Here is a 12,632-nt window from a genome sequence, read left to right on the forward strand (position 1 = left end):
AAAATATCTTGGGTATGTTTCTATCTGCTGAAGCTTACATCTGGTTCGCTTCTTCTTTCTAGACTAGATATTAAGACGATCAGCCCTTTATTTTTCCCTAGACTCCTATGCAGTGATATGCACAGTGCTCCGGAACACATGCTTCATTTACCAGGAGCAAGAACCCTGCGGCGCGTCTCCAGCCTGAGGCACTGATACGCAGCACTTCAGTTAATGGAAGTGATTCTACGGCACACTGGTCTCTTACAGGTATTCACTGCTGAAGGAAGCAGCTTAGGCCTCAATAGTCTCTCCAAAAGAAAAGCAAAGCTGTTTCAAGTGGTAGAATAAGAACTAAAAGAGTAATTAAAAGTTCTTTAAAATTATATATATGTATGTATGTAGGTGTGTGTATATATGTGTGTGTAGTTGGAAAATACTAAATTAGTGAAAGATAATTGTTTTCTCTATTTTTAAAAATTATATAGACTTCTAGTCATTAATTATTCCACTGACAAGTTATGTATTATATGAGAGATCAAACTTAAAACTGGAGAAACTAAGGCAGAAGAGGTGTTGGTTTTCATTTCAATAACTTTTCAAAAATAAATATTGTTCAGGTTGGAGTCTGGAGAGTTGACTCTGGTTATGTATTTAAAATGTTACATTATTAGACAAATGACATTAAATTACAGAAATTACTGCAGCTATGACTAAAGAAATATTTTATTTCTAATAAGTGACTTTCTTGAGCAAAATTGTCAAAAACATGCATGATATGGCTATAATTTCACTGCAGAATCTTTCACCTTGCATGTGATTTGTCATGTTCACACGTCTTCAATTCATCGAGCAGCTGTGCATTCAGAGAATGGGTGATAGAAAAATGGGGAAAGAGAGAGAACACAATTGCCCTTTTAAATCCACTCTTCTCTTCTGAGTGCAGCTAGAAGGGGATGCCTCCTAAAACAAATGAGCGTCTTCTGGCAAACTAGAACCACAAACCCTAGTGGACCATTTCACTATGACACTAATGCTTAATGATTACATTCCTACCTCATAAAGATGCAGAAAAACAAGTTTCCAACTCTACCCTAATTTCCAATAATAATTGAAAAGTACCTTATCTATCCCGTAAATAATTAAATTAACCAAGTAATCAGGGCAATTGATTTAATCTCGTTCCAAACACAGATCTAAAATACTCAAATTAAAAATGTTTAAAATACAACATTGTTTATTGCCTCACTTGCCAGCTCTTTTTCCTGTAACCCTTATTTCTATAAATCACTCCCAGATCCAGTTATAAAATAAATAAGTCACGGGGATGTAATGTACAGCATAGTCAATAATATTGTAATAATGCTGTATGGTGACAGGTGGTAACTAGATAGCATAATGATCATTTCATAATGTATGAAAATATCAAATCACTATATGGTACACCTGAAACTAATATAATATTGTATGTTAATTTTACTTCAATAAAAAAGCAAAAAAAAATCCCACCCAATGTATTAGAAATTGTCTTAATAAAAACTGAGGATACAAGAAAATTGTTTAATTTAAAATGTTTTTTCTGCATTGAAGCATATACTCAATGTAATTTCAAAACTTTAAAAAGATTTTAATGTTTTGGCTAATATAACATTGACTACATTTGAAGAGAAATTTGAAGTCCCAGCACTATGGGGTCACTCCTCTTGTATGCAAAACTTATATTCTACCATATATTTAAATACATTTCTTATTTAATTTTAAAAAGCATCCAACAATAGACACATTAAGACTGAAATTAAAGACAATACTATTTATAACCTGTCCAAAGACAGTGAAATAACTAGGTAGAAACTTAAAAAAAATGTACAGAATCTATGTACTAAAGATAAAATCGCTTATGAAAGAAATTAAAGAATATTCAAATAAATAGAGAGACGTACTATGTTCATGGACTGGAAGATTCAACATAAGAAGGTTTTAATTTTCCCCAAATTGACCTATGCATTTAATGAAATTCCTATCAAAATCTTAAAAAAGTTTTCTGTAGACATCAACATGCATATTCTAAAATTTAGATGGAAAGAGACAGGCCTCAAATAGCCAAAATGATCTTGAAATAGAAGAATAAAGTGGAAAGAATCACTCTGCCCAAGATTAAGTCCTACTGGATAGCTATAGTAATAAAGAAAGTATGGTTTGGGCACAGGGATGAACACCACAAATCAATGGAACAGAATCCAGAACCCAGAAACTGACCCAGAAAATATGTCCAATTGATTTTTTACAAAGATGCAAAAGCAATTTATTGGAAGAAGGATAGCCTTTTCAACAAATGATCCTAAAGCAACTGGACATCCATGGGCGGGGCAACCTTGACCTACGTCTCACACCTTGTACAAAAATTAACTCAAAGTGGATCATAGATTTAAATATTAAATGTAAAACTAAAACAAAAACTTTAAAAAACATGAGAAAGTCTTAAGGCTCTAATGTGAAGCAGGGTTTTTAGACACATAAAAGGAAAAATTGTTCAATTAGATATCATCAAAATTAGAAACTTTTGCTCTGAAGAAGACCCTTTTAAGATGATGAAAAGACAAGTACAGACTGGGAAAAGATATTTTCAAATGACATGTCTGAGAAGGACTAGTATCTAGAATATATACAGAACTCGCAAAACTCAAAATTAAATAAAGAAACAATTCAATTAGAAAATGGGCTAAAGAAATGAACAGCCATTTCACCTAAGAGGATGCAAAGATGGCAAATAAACACAAATAAGTATTCAACATCATTAGATATCAGGGAAATGAAAATTAAAACTGCCATGAGATATCACTACATAGGTAACAAAATTGCTAATATGAAAAGTAGTGACATCATCAAATGCTATGAGAATGCAGAAAACAGGAAATAATATACTGCTAGTGGGAATGTAAATTTGTACGGCTACTTGGAAAAATAGTTTGACAGTTTCTTCTAAATTCACATGCAATTACCATGTAACCCAACAAGTAAAATCTTGGTCATTTATCCCAGAGAAATGAAAATTTATGTTTACTCAAACCTGTACACGAATGCTCATAAGTTTTATTTGTAGCAACCAAAATTGGAAACAGCCCAGATGTCCTTCCAGGGATGAATGGTTAAACAATCAATGATATATGCACAACATGGAATACTAGTATACAATAAAAAGAAATAAAATATTGGTAAACACAATAACTTAGATGAATTTCAAGGGAATTATGATGAGTGAAAAATGCCAATCCCAAAAATTAACATAGTACAAGATTTTGTGTAATTACATGCTATATGATAACATTCTATTTTTTTTTTTTTTAAAGATTGGCACCTGAGCTAACAACTGTTGCCAATCTTCTTTTTTTGTTTTTCTGCTTTTTCTCCCCAAATCTCCCCAGTATATAGTTGAATGTTTTAGTTGTGGGTCCTTCTAGTTGTGGCATGTGGGACACCACCTCAATGTGGCCTGATGAGTGGTGCCATGTCCGCGCCCAGGATCTGAACCAGCGAAACCCTGGGCTGCCAAAGCGGAGCACGTGAACTTAACCACTTGGCCTCGGGGCCAACCCCTATGATAACATTCTTGAAATGACAAAAATGATAGAAATCGAGAACAGATTAGTGGTTATCAGGGTTTAGGGGAAAGGTGGGTGAGGTCGTCAAATGGCAACAGAAAGGATCTTTGTGGTTATAGTATACTATAGCATAGGACTTGGTGGTTATAGCATATATTCACTACTTGACTGTAGTGCTGAGTACTTGAACTTACTTAAATTAGTTAAGACTAAATATACACATAAATGAGTACATTTAAAACTGGGAAATGAAGAAGATTGGTGGATTGTGTCACTGTCAATTTCTCAGTTTTGATGGTATACTATAATTTTGAAAGATATTATCATTGGTAGAAACAGGGTAAAGAATACATGGTATCTCAGTATTATTTCTTACAATTATGTGTTAGTCTCAATTATCTCAAAATGAAAAGTTGAGTTAAAGAAATCATCCAATCCATTTTATTTTCTAGCATTGGGACAACATTAGAGTAAACTATAAATTTCAATGGTAAAGGGTCTATAAGTTTCAAAGTCTTAGTAATTCAATCTGATTTTTCCACACAAGGTCAGAGAATACTTCTTGGGATAAAATGAAAGATCTAAATTCTTATGCTATAAATTATAAATCTGTGAATTTCTGCTTCTGAAATAGAGGAGTGAGTTTCTAACACACTGATTCTTATACAAATAATAGTTATAAATTCTGGAAAAAAAAAATTTAAGTAAAAACTACCTGAGGTCTCTGGATTTGAACAAAAGTAGGCAGATTGTAAAGTGGAAATGAAATTTGGAACAAGTCTATTTTTGTAGGTCGTGGTGGCACTGGGAGCTTAAACGCTGCTGGAAAACCTTCCACCTTTCTGGACAAAGAAAAGAGTGAGAAGACCCCAGAAAAATCTGGGCAACTGAAGAGAGAGGAAAGGAGAAAGCCAGAGAAGGGGAACCTTTAAATATATATATATACACACACACATATATATGTATATATAAAAATTATATTTTATATAAAATATAAAATATATAAATAAAATATAAATATAAAATATAAAAAATATGTAAATATATATACATTTAAATATAAAACACAAGTCCTTGGCAAAACATTCAACCAAGCAGGTAGGGGGCCAACTGATTATAGTTTGTATAAAAATATATGAATTGTGAACTGAGCATTTACCATCAAAGTATGCACTTGAGCCTAAGTAAGTTAGCTGCCTGGTAAAACTCTGGAAGAATATAATAATATGCAGAATCTATACAATATGACGTTCAAAACATCCAGAATACAATCCAAAATTATTCACTATATTGAGTGGCTAGAAGATATGACCTATTTTCAAGGAAAGAAAACAATGCATGTCAACCTCCAGATGACACAGATGTTGGAATGATCAGACAATGACTTTAAAGCAGCTATAACAATTCTGGTCAGTGAAGCAAAGGAATATAAGCTCATAATTCAAAAAGGAGAAATATCAGCAAAGAATTGGTAATGCAATAAAATAACGAGACAAAATTTTACAATGAAATTATAATTTGTAACAAAAAATATGCTGAGTAATTTTAATTTAATTGCAGAATGGAGAGGGAAGAAAAAGTGTCAATGAAATAAGATGGAGTAATTGAAATGATCAAATCCGAGGAGCAAAGAGAAACATGATTTAAAAGGTAAAACAGAGCCTCAGGGACTTGTGGGATAATTTCAAAAGGCCTTAAATACAAGAAATTGATGTATTACAGGGAAAGGAAAAAGAAGTGACAAAAATTTTTTGAGGCCAAAAAACCTTCCAAAATATGGTTAAAGATTAAAATTTGAAGATTCGAGAGGCTTATCTATCATAGAAAATTTCCAATCCTCAAATATTAATGCAGTGAATTATCTATGGATGTATACACACATAAGGGGAAATACAAAAGACGAATTTTCTTTTTTACTATCTTTAAAATTTATAGGACTATATAGATCAAAACGTACAGCGTTACCTTTAAATACATGTTAGAAATAAAGTAAGGTCTAAAACTCAGTGACCTAAGCAAGGTTTCACCTTAAGCAACTAAGAATAAAAAAGAAAAAGTTTAAGACACACTAATAAAAAAAGGAAATAATAAAGATAAGAGTAGATTAAGAAATTGATAAATTCCTACCTAGAAAAATCCGGAAAAAAGAGATATAGAACAAATCACCAATATTAGAAATTAAACTTATAATATCAAATCCTGCAGACTTTAAAAGGTAAATAAGAGATTATTCTGAACAACTTTATGGCAATACATCTGATGACACATGAAATGGACAAACTTATTAAAAGATAAAAGCTAACAAATTTTACTCCAAAGAACTAGATGTCATGAATAGTTTATTTACTACAGAAATTGAATTTTTAATTACATGTCTTTGCATAGAAAAAGAAAAAACCTCCAGTCCTATATTGCTTCATTGCCAAATACACCAAACATATAAGGAAGAAATAATACCAAATCAATAAAAACTTTTTCTAAATTGTCGTAAGAACATTTAGCGTGAGATCTACCCTCTTAAATTTTTAAGTGCACAGCACAGTATTGTTAACCATAGGCACAATGTTGTAGAGCCAGTCTCTAGAACTTATTCATTTTGCATCACTGAAATTTTATACCCATTGAACAGCAACTCCTTGTTTGCCCCTCTCCACGCAGCCCCTGAGAACCACCATTCTATTCTCTTTCTGAGTTTGACTATTTTAGCCCCTCATATAAGCGGAATTACACAGTATGGTTTCCATGTCTTGGCTACTGGGAATAATTCCACAGTGAACATGGAGCAAAAGCCTTGAATAGATATTTCTCCAAAGAAGACATACAAATGGACAATAGGTATATGAAAAAATGCTCCACATCACTAAACATCAGAGAAATTCAAATCAAAACCACAATAAGATATCACCTCATCCCTGTTAGGATGGCTATTACTTATTAAAAAAAAAAGATAAGTGTTGGCAAGGATGTGAAGAAATTGGAAACCTTGTATACTGTTAATGGGAATGTAAAATGGTGCAGCTACTATGGAAAACAGTATGATGATTCCTCAAAGAGTTTAAAAAATAAAAGAATTACCGTATGATCCAGCAATCTCACTTCTGGGTATATATCTAAACCAACTCTTTAAGAAAACAGAACATGTGGGAGCAATCCCAAATCATCTTATGAGTCTGGCATTACTTTGATACCAAAATCATACAAGGATATTGCAAAAAATTACATAAATTCACAGACCAATATCCCTCATGAACATAGACACAAAAATCCCTAACAAAATATTAAGCAAAACCAGCAACTTATACAAAAGACAATATATTTTAACTATTTTGGGTTTATACAAAGAATATAAAGTTAATTTAACGTTAAAAAAATCAATCAATGCCTTCTACGATACTAACAGAATAACGGAGAGAAAACTTGCGATCACTTCTTTAGACACAGAAAAGCTATTTGATAAAAGTAAGAAACATTCATGTAAATATTTGCAGCGACCTAGAAATAGATGAGCTTTCTTCAATCTGATAAAAGATATCTACAAAAATCCTACAATTAATATCATACTGAGTGTTTAAATATATATCACTTTCCCCAATATTAAAACAAAAAAGCAAGAATGTGCACCCTGAACATTTCACTCAATGTTATACTTGGGGTTTTAGACTTTACAACTAGGGAAGGAGAAGAAGGTCATAGAAATCAGATTTTAAAAAAGTAAAACTTCCTAGTTGCAAATTACATATTATTTACACAGAAAATCATTAGAGATTTAAAAAAATACTTGAACTAATAAAAGAACTTAGCAAGTTTGCATATACAAGGTTAATATACAGAAATCAGTAATATTTCTATAAACCAGCAGCTGAAAAAATTAGAAAGTGAATTTAGGAAAATAATTCCACTTATACTACTATCAGCAACCATTAAATTTTTAGGAATAAATTTAGCAAAAGATGTGCGATATCTCTGCTGAAAACTACGGAACACGGATACGAGAAATTAAAGCAGACCCAAATAATTGACCAGATATAATACCAAGTCTTCTAATCGATTTTCATGGTTTATAACAAGGTTTGTTGTCCAGCTACAGCCCACGGGCAATATCTGGCCCTTGGCATGTCTTGTAAATATGTTTTATAGAGCATGGCCACTCTCATTCATTTACATATTGCCTATGGCCACTTTCATGACACAACTGCAGAGGTGAGTATGTGAAAGAGATGTAAGACCTACTAAACCTAAAATATATACTATCTGGTCCTTTGTCAAAAAAGTTTACTGACCCTCTGTATGTTAGATTACAATTAGTTTTTGTATATTAACCTGTATTCTGTGACTCTGCTAAATTCACTTACTTCATAGCTGTTTTGCAGATTCCCTGTGGAAATGCTGGCTCTGCTGAAGGAAGAAAGGGATTAGACAAGGAAGTAGCTGCTGGACCTAGGGAACACATTTTAGCAGTTGCCAGGAGAGTAAGGGTGGGACTAGATCCTGCGTGTGTTTGACAAAGGAGAGTGGAGCATCAAGTTTCAGAGTGGAAAACGTATCGATATGAGAGTTAAGTCCATGATACAGAGCTCGAGAGATGGTACAAGTATGCTGCTAGGCAAGATAATATGCTCCTAGCATCAGCGTGTGCATCTGTTCCTTTCCCCCAAGTCCCATCGTGATGACCCAGCAGGCCCAGAGGATGCTGCACACGCAGCGGTTCTGCATTGCAGCTGAGGGACGTGAAGTTTGCGGAATAGGCTGTTGTACAGAAAATGATAAGCAAGCCTGTTCTTTGTCACAGAGGGGAAATTTTCTCATCCCTCAAGGTTGCGTGCTGCCAACACACCACAAATTTCCAGAATAGAGAGGCCAGAGCCTTGCTTTGCTGTCAGGAACAAGCAGAGACACTCAGATCATAAGAAAATGCCACAGACTGGGCAGCTTAAACAACAGAAACTTATCTTCTCAGAGTTCTGGAGGCGAAAAGTGGGGGATCAGGGTGCAAGCAATAGTTGGGTTTGGTGAGGCCTCTCTTCCTGGACTGCAGGCAGCTGCCTTCTTGTTCTCATATGGCTGGCAGGCGAGGAGGGGGTTGAGGGGGCAGAGAGAGGGAGAGGAAGAGAATAGCTCTCTAGTGTCTCTTCTTACAAGGACACTAATCCCATCAGGAGGGCCCCACTCTCATGACCTCATCTAAACCTCATCACCTCACATGAGCCCTGTAGCCAAATCTCACCACGTTTGGGTTAGGGCTTAAACATTCGAATCTTGAGAGGACACAATTCATTCCACAGCAAGGCCTGTATCAGATTGGCTCTTCCAACGTTTAAGTTAAATGACGTAGTAACTCAAAAGTGTTCCCTGGATTTAGTGACCATGAGGTTAGTAGTAAACCTGGAGTTAAGGTTTCAGTGGTATGTTTCTGGCAGAAGTCAGATTGGAAGGGATGAGATGCAAATAGGAGATTGAGAAAGCAGAGCCAGAATATAAACTTGGAAAATATTTTTAAGTCTAATGAGCTCGTGGTATTAATGTGCTCAAGGTGTTAATTGCAATTAATGTTACCATTTTCTAGGATCATTTCAAGGTTTCAGTGAATCTGACTTTGAGTCACTGTCATAAACGTTTTGATAGGAATATTATTTACATAAAATGAAGATTCTACATGTTGCAGCACAGTTTAAGATTTAAAGGAAAATCTTTTGCTCTTTGTTGTTGCCTTTGTTTGTTGTGTTTGATAAACATGGAATGCTTTTGTAATGGCTATTTGCTAATTAAGGCCACACAATTAAGACAACAAGAAAACTTCCACTTATTTAATGTCTCCTATATGCTAGGCTCAACATTTTTATCTCTTTTAATCCTCCGAACAATCCTGTGACATGATTTTTTTAAATTACCATTTTACATACCCCATTAATATGAGGCAGTGTCTGAATTTAAAGCCTATCTTCTCATTCCTGGCCTAATATTCTTCCCACTACTATATGCGTCTTGGAGAGATATGCCATGGCTTATGCAGCGAGCATTGAGAAAGCCAACCAATTAAAGATTCAAGGAAGGAAGAGGTGGAGGAAAAGGGAGCTCAGAGATCACTGTAACGACATTCTCAGATGCCTGTCACTGTGATCATTGAGAAAAAGAGGCAAATTCATAGGTTATTTTTATTTTTCATAAAAAATAAAATGCATAGCTTTAGAATTAGCAAGAGGCTTTCTAGAACTAAATTTGAAACTGCAGCGAAAATGTCATAAATATCTTTTATAATGAAAATATTGTTAACTGATTAGTGTACAAAGGTTATAAGTGACACTCGATAATCATTATGGAAAGGTCTGACTTTGAAATACCTGGTCCTCAATTTTAATTAAAGGAATCTTTGCTAGATCTTTGAAAGAACAATCAGTATAGCTGATTAGCAAATACACTAACAGAAAAAAGTTTTATTTTTTTCATAAGATATGGAAACATCATAGCTTGTAACAATACTTAAATTTACAATAGCAACATTTGAAAAGAGAACTGTTGAAAACTTTTGTCAATATCACCTCTAGGGTCTCTATCAGGACATACAACTGAATGGATTAACTTTCTCATATGTCGTAGTTCTCTCAGTGGTTCTCTCATATACAGTCCTGCACCTCCTAACAATGTTTCCGTCAACCACGGACTGCATGTAAGATGATGGTCCCATAAGATTAGTACCATAAAGCCTACATGTGTAGTGGGTACACCACCTGGGTTTGCGTAAATACACTCTGTAGTGAAATCGTCCAAGGACACAATTCTCAGAATGTATCCCTGTCATTAAGGAACACATGACTATATTGAGAGATAACATAACTTCTCATACATTGAGACAGTGAGTACGTGTCCTTTAGGAAACTGAAGATACACTAATAACGTAGAGCAATTACTTTGGACCCAGCAGTGTTCAAATTCCAGATCTTCCACTTATAAGGTATGTGACATTTCAAAAATTACTTAGCCCCTCTAAATGTTAGTTTCCTCATCTAGGCAATGTGTATAATAACCACTAACATATTTCTTTAGGATAATGAAATTATCATCATTAGCATGTTGTAAATGCAATAAATGACTTCTATTTTTTTTCATTATTAGGAATGAGTCAAGTATTTTCTTATAATATCCATCTGAAAGCTTAGAGACTTACTTGAAATCACTCTCTAGATCATCCTGGCCTCCTCCTGAGTGATAGATTGGAAAACAAACTCCTCAAAATAAAAAAATGTTAAATATGAGACAGCAAGACGTCTGTCAAAAAAGATACTATCACCTCTGGACTTCTTTATTGGCATGGTAAAAGAAAGGAACTGGGGTGTGATCGAGGGAAACAGAATTCTTTTAGAAGCCTCTATTTTAAAAAAGACAGGCCAGCATAAATGCAATTTTTATGACTTGAATAATGATTTTCCTTATGCCCTGCTCTGAGTGGTGTCCGAAGGAAATTAGGACTACATCATTTCTCCTTCTTGTTAAATTAGACGCATGAAGAAAACAAAATGTGGGGCTCTTTTCGAATATAATCTTACCTCCTTTTCTTTCTCTAAACCTCTTTTTTACCTAGAGGGCTTGATAATGGAAAATATTTTATAATTGAATATGATTTTTAAATTACCTCAAATATCTTCAAAAGCAGGCCAGCATTTGTGAAATAGTGTCTCTCCTGAATATCCCCAGACCCAGTATATCATTCTACCTTAACATAAAACTCCCTGGATCTACAAGTCCATTACTCATACAGCTATGTGTGTTGGTAGTTAAATCCTGAGTCCAGCTAATGTATGAGAAAGAGCACGTTAATTCAATTCTTATTTCAATGATTCAGGTAGGGTCCTTTATCCCTCCTTGTGTTGTAACAGCTTACTGAAGAAGCCATACTTCGTGCCTGTGTATACAGTTTTCTCCCTTAAACTACCTGGAAGAGCTAAGACCTAAGCACTCAAGCAACCAGCAAGCACTGGGCCCTGCAGGTCACACCGGGGACAGAACATATGGACTGGTCTTCTCTACCCCTTAAAGATCCTTAAAGAGAAGAATGACCAAAGCAAACAAACAAAAACAGCAAGCAGAATAGGAGAAAGGTGAACAGAAAATAGAGATCATGGTGAATTTCCAAGAACAACAATGAACAGAAGCCACAGTCTCAGAAGGGACTTGAGGCAGAGACGAGAGCTGATCTTTCTGCAGAGACCTGAAGTGGCTACAGATTAGGAATCAGCAAGGACGGAGGGTGGGGTAAGAATGTGAGACAGGAACCTCAGCAATTTTTCTCTAGGGAGTGTCTGAGGATTAGCTCTGCTGCTTGACATCCCTGTCCACTTGCCCATGGAATTTACTTCCAGGTAAAATCAGTTGCTCTGTTTGGCCTTGACAATTGCAAAGGCTGCCTGGAACGATCAGGGACACCTTTGGATATTGACATTTCATAGATTTCCTGTCCATATTCCTGCACAGAGGATGAGGGTGCCTGGCTACTGGCCATTCATTTATTCGTTCTTTCCATGAGTATTTGTTCAGATAGTCTTCCAGATAATGGGATACAGAAGTGAATTGAACAGACTAAACTCCCAGGAATCATGAAGCGTACATGCTGGAGGAGGAAGGCAGGGAACACCAATAAACACGCACATGGACAGTGCATAATGTATGTATGGGTAAATGGTATGGAGAAAATAAAGCAGGGCAGAAGGAATAGGAAACGTATACGAACATGTGTGTGCCTGTGTGATGGCGGGGGTGGGGGTTGGTCCACAGCCAGCGGGAGCACCTCAGCAACAAGCGCAGTGCTGCGTATCAGACCTTCTTCGATCAGGAGGATGGCCTAGTTTAGAAACAGAACTACTTCTAGAACAGCAGAAAATACTCATACCAGCTACCCACCTTATTAAAAATACTCATACCAGCTACCACCTTATTAAAAATACTCATACCAGCTGCCCACCTTATTAAAAATACTCATACCAGCTGCCCACCTTATTAAAAATACTCATACCAGCTGCCCACCTTATTAAAAATACTCATACCAGCTACCCACCTTATTAA

This window comes from Equus asinus, chromosome 5 (assembly GCF_041296235.1).
Source record: "Equus asinus isolate D_3611 breed Donkey chromosome 5, EquAss-T2T_v2, whole genome shotgun sequence".
NCBI lineage: Eukaryota > Metazoa > Chordata > Mammalia > Perissodactyla > Equidae > Equus > Equus asinus.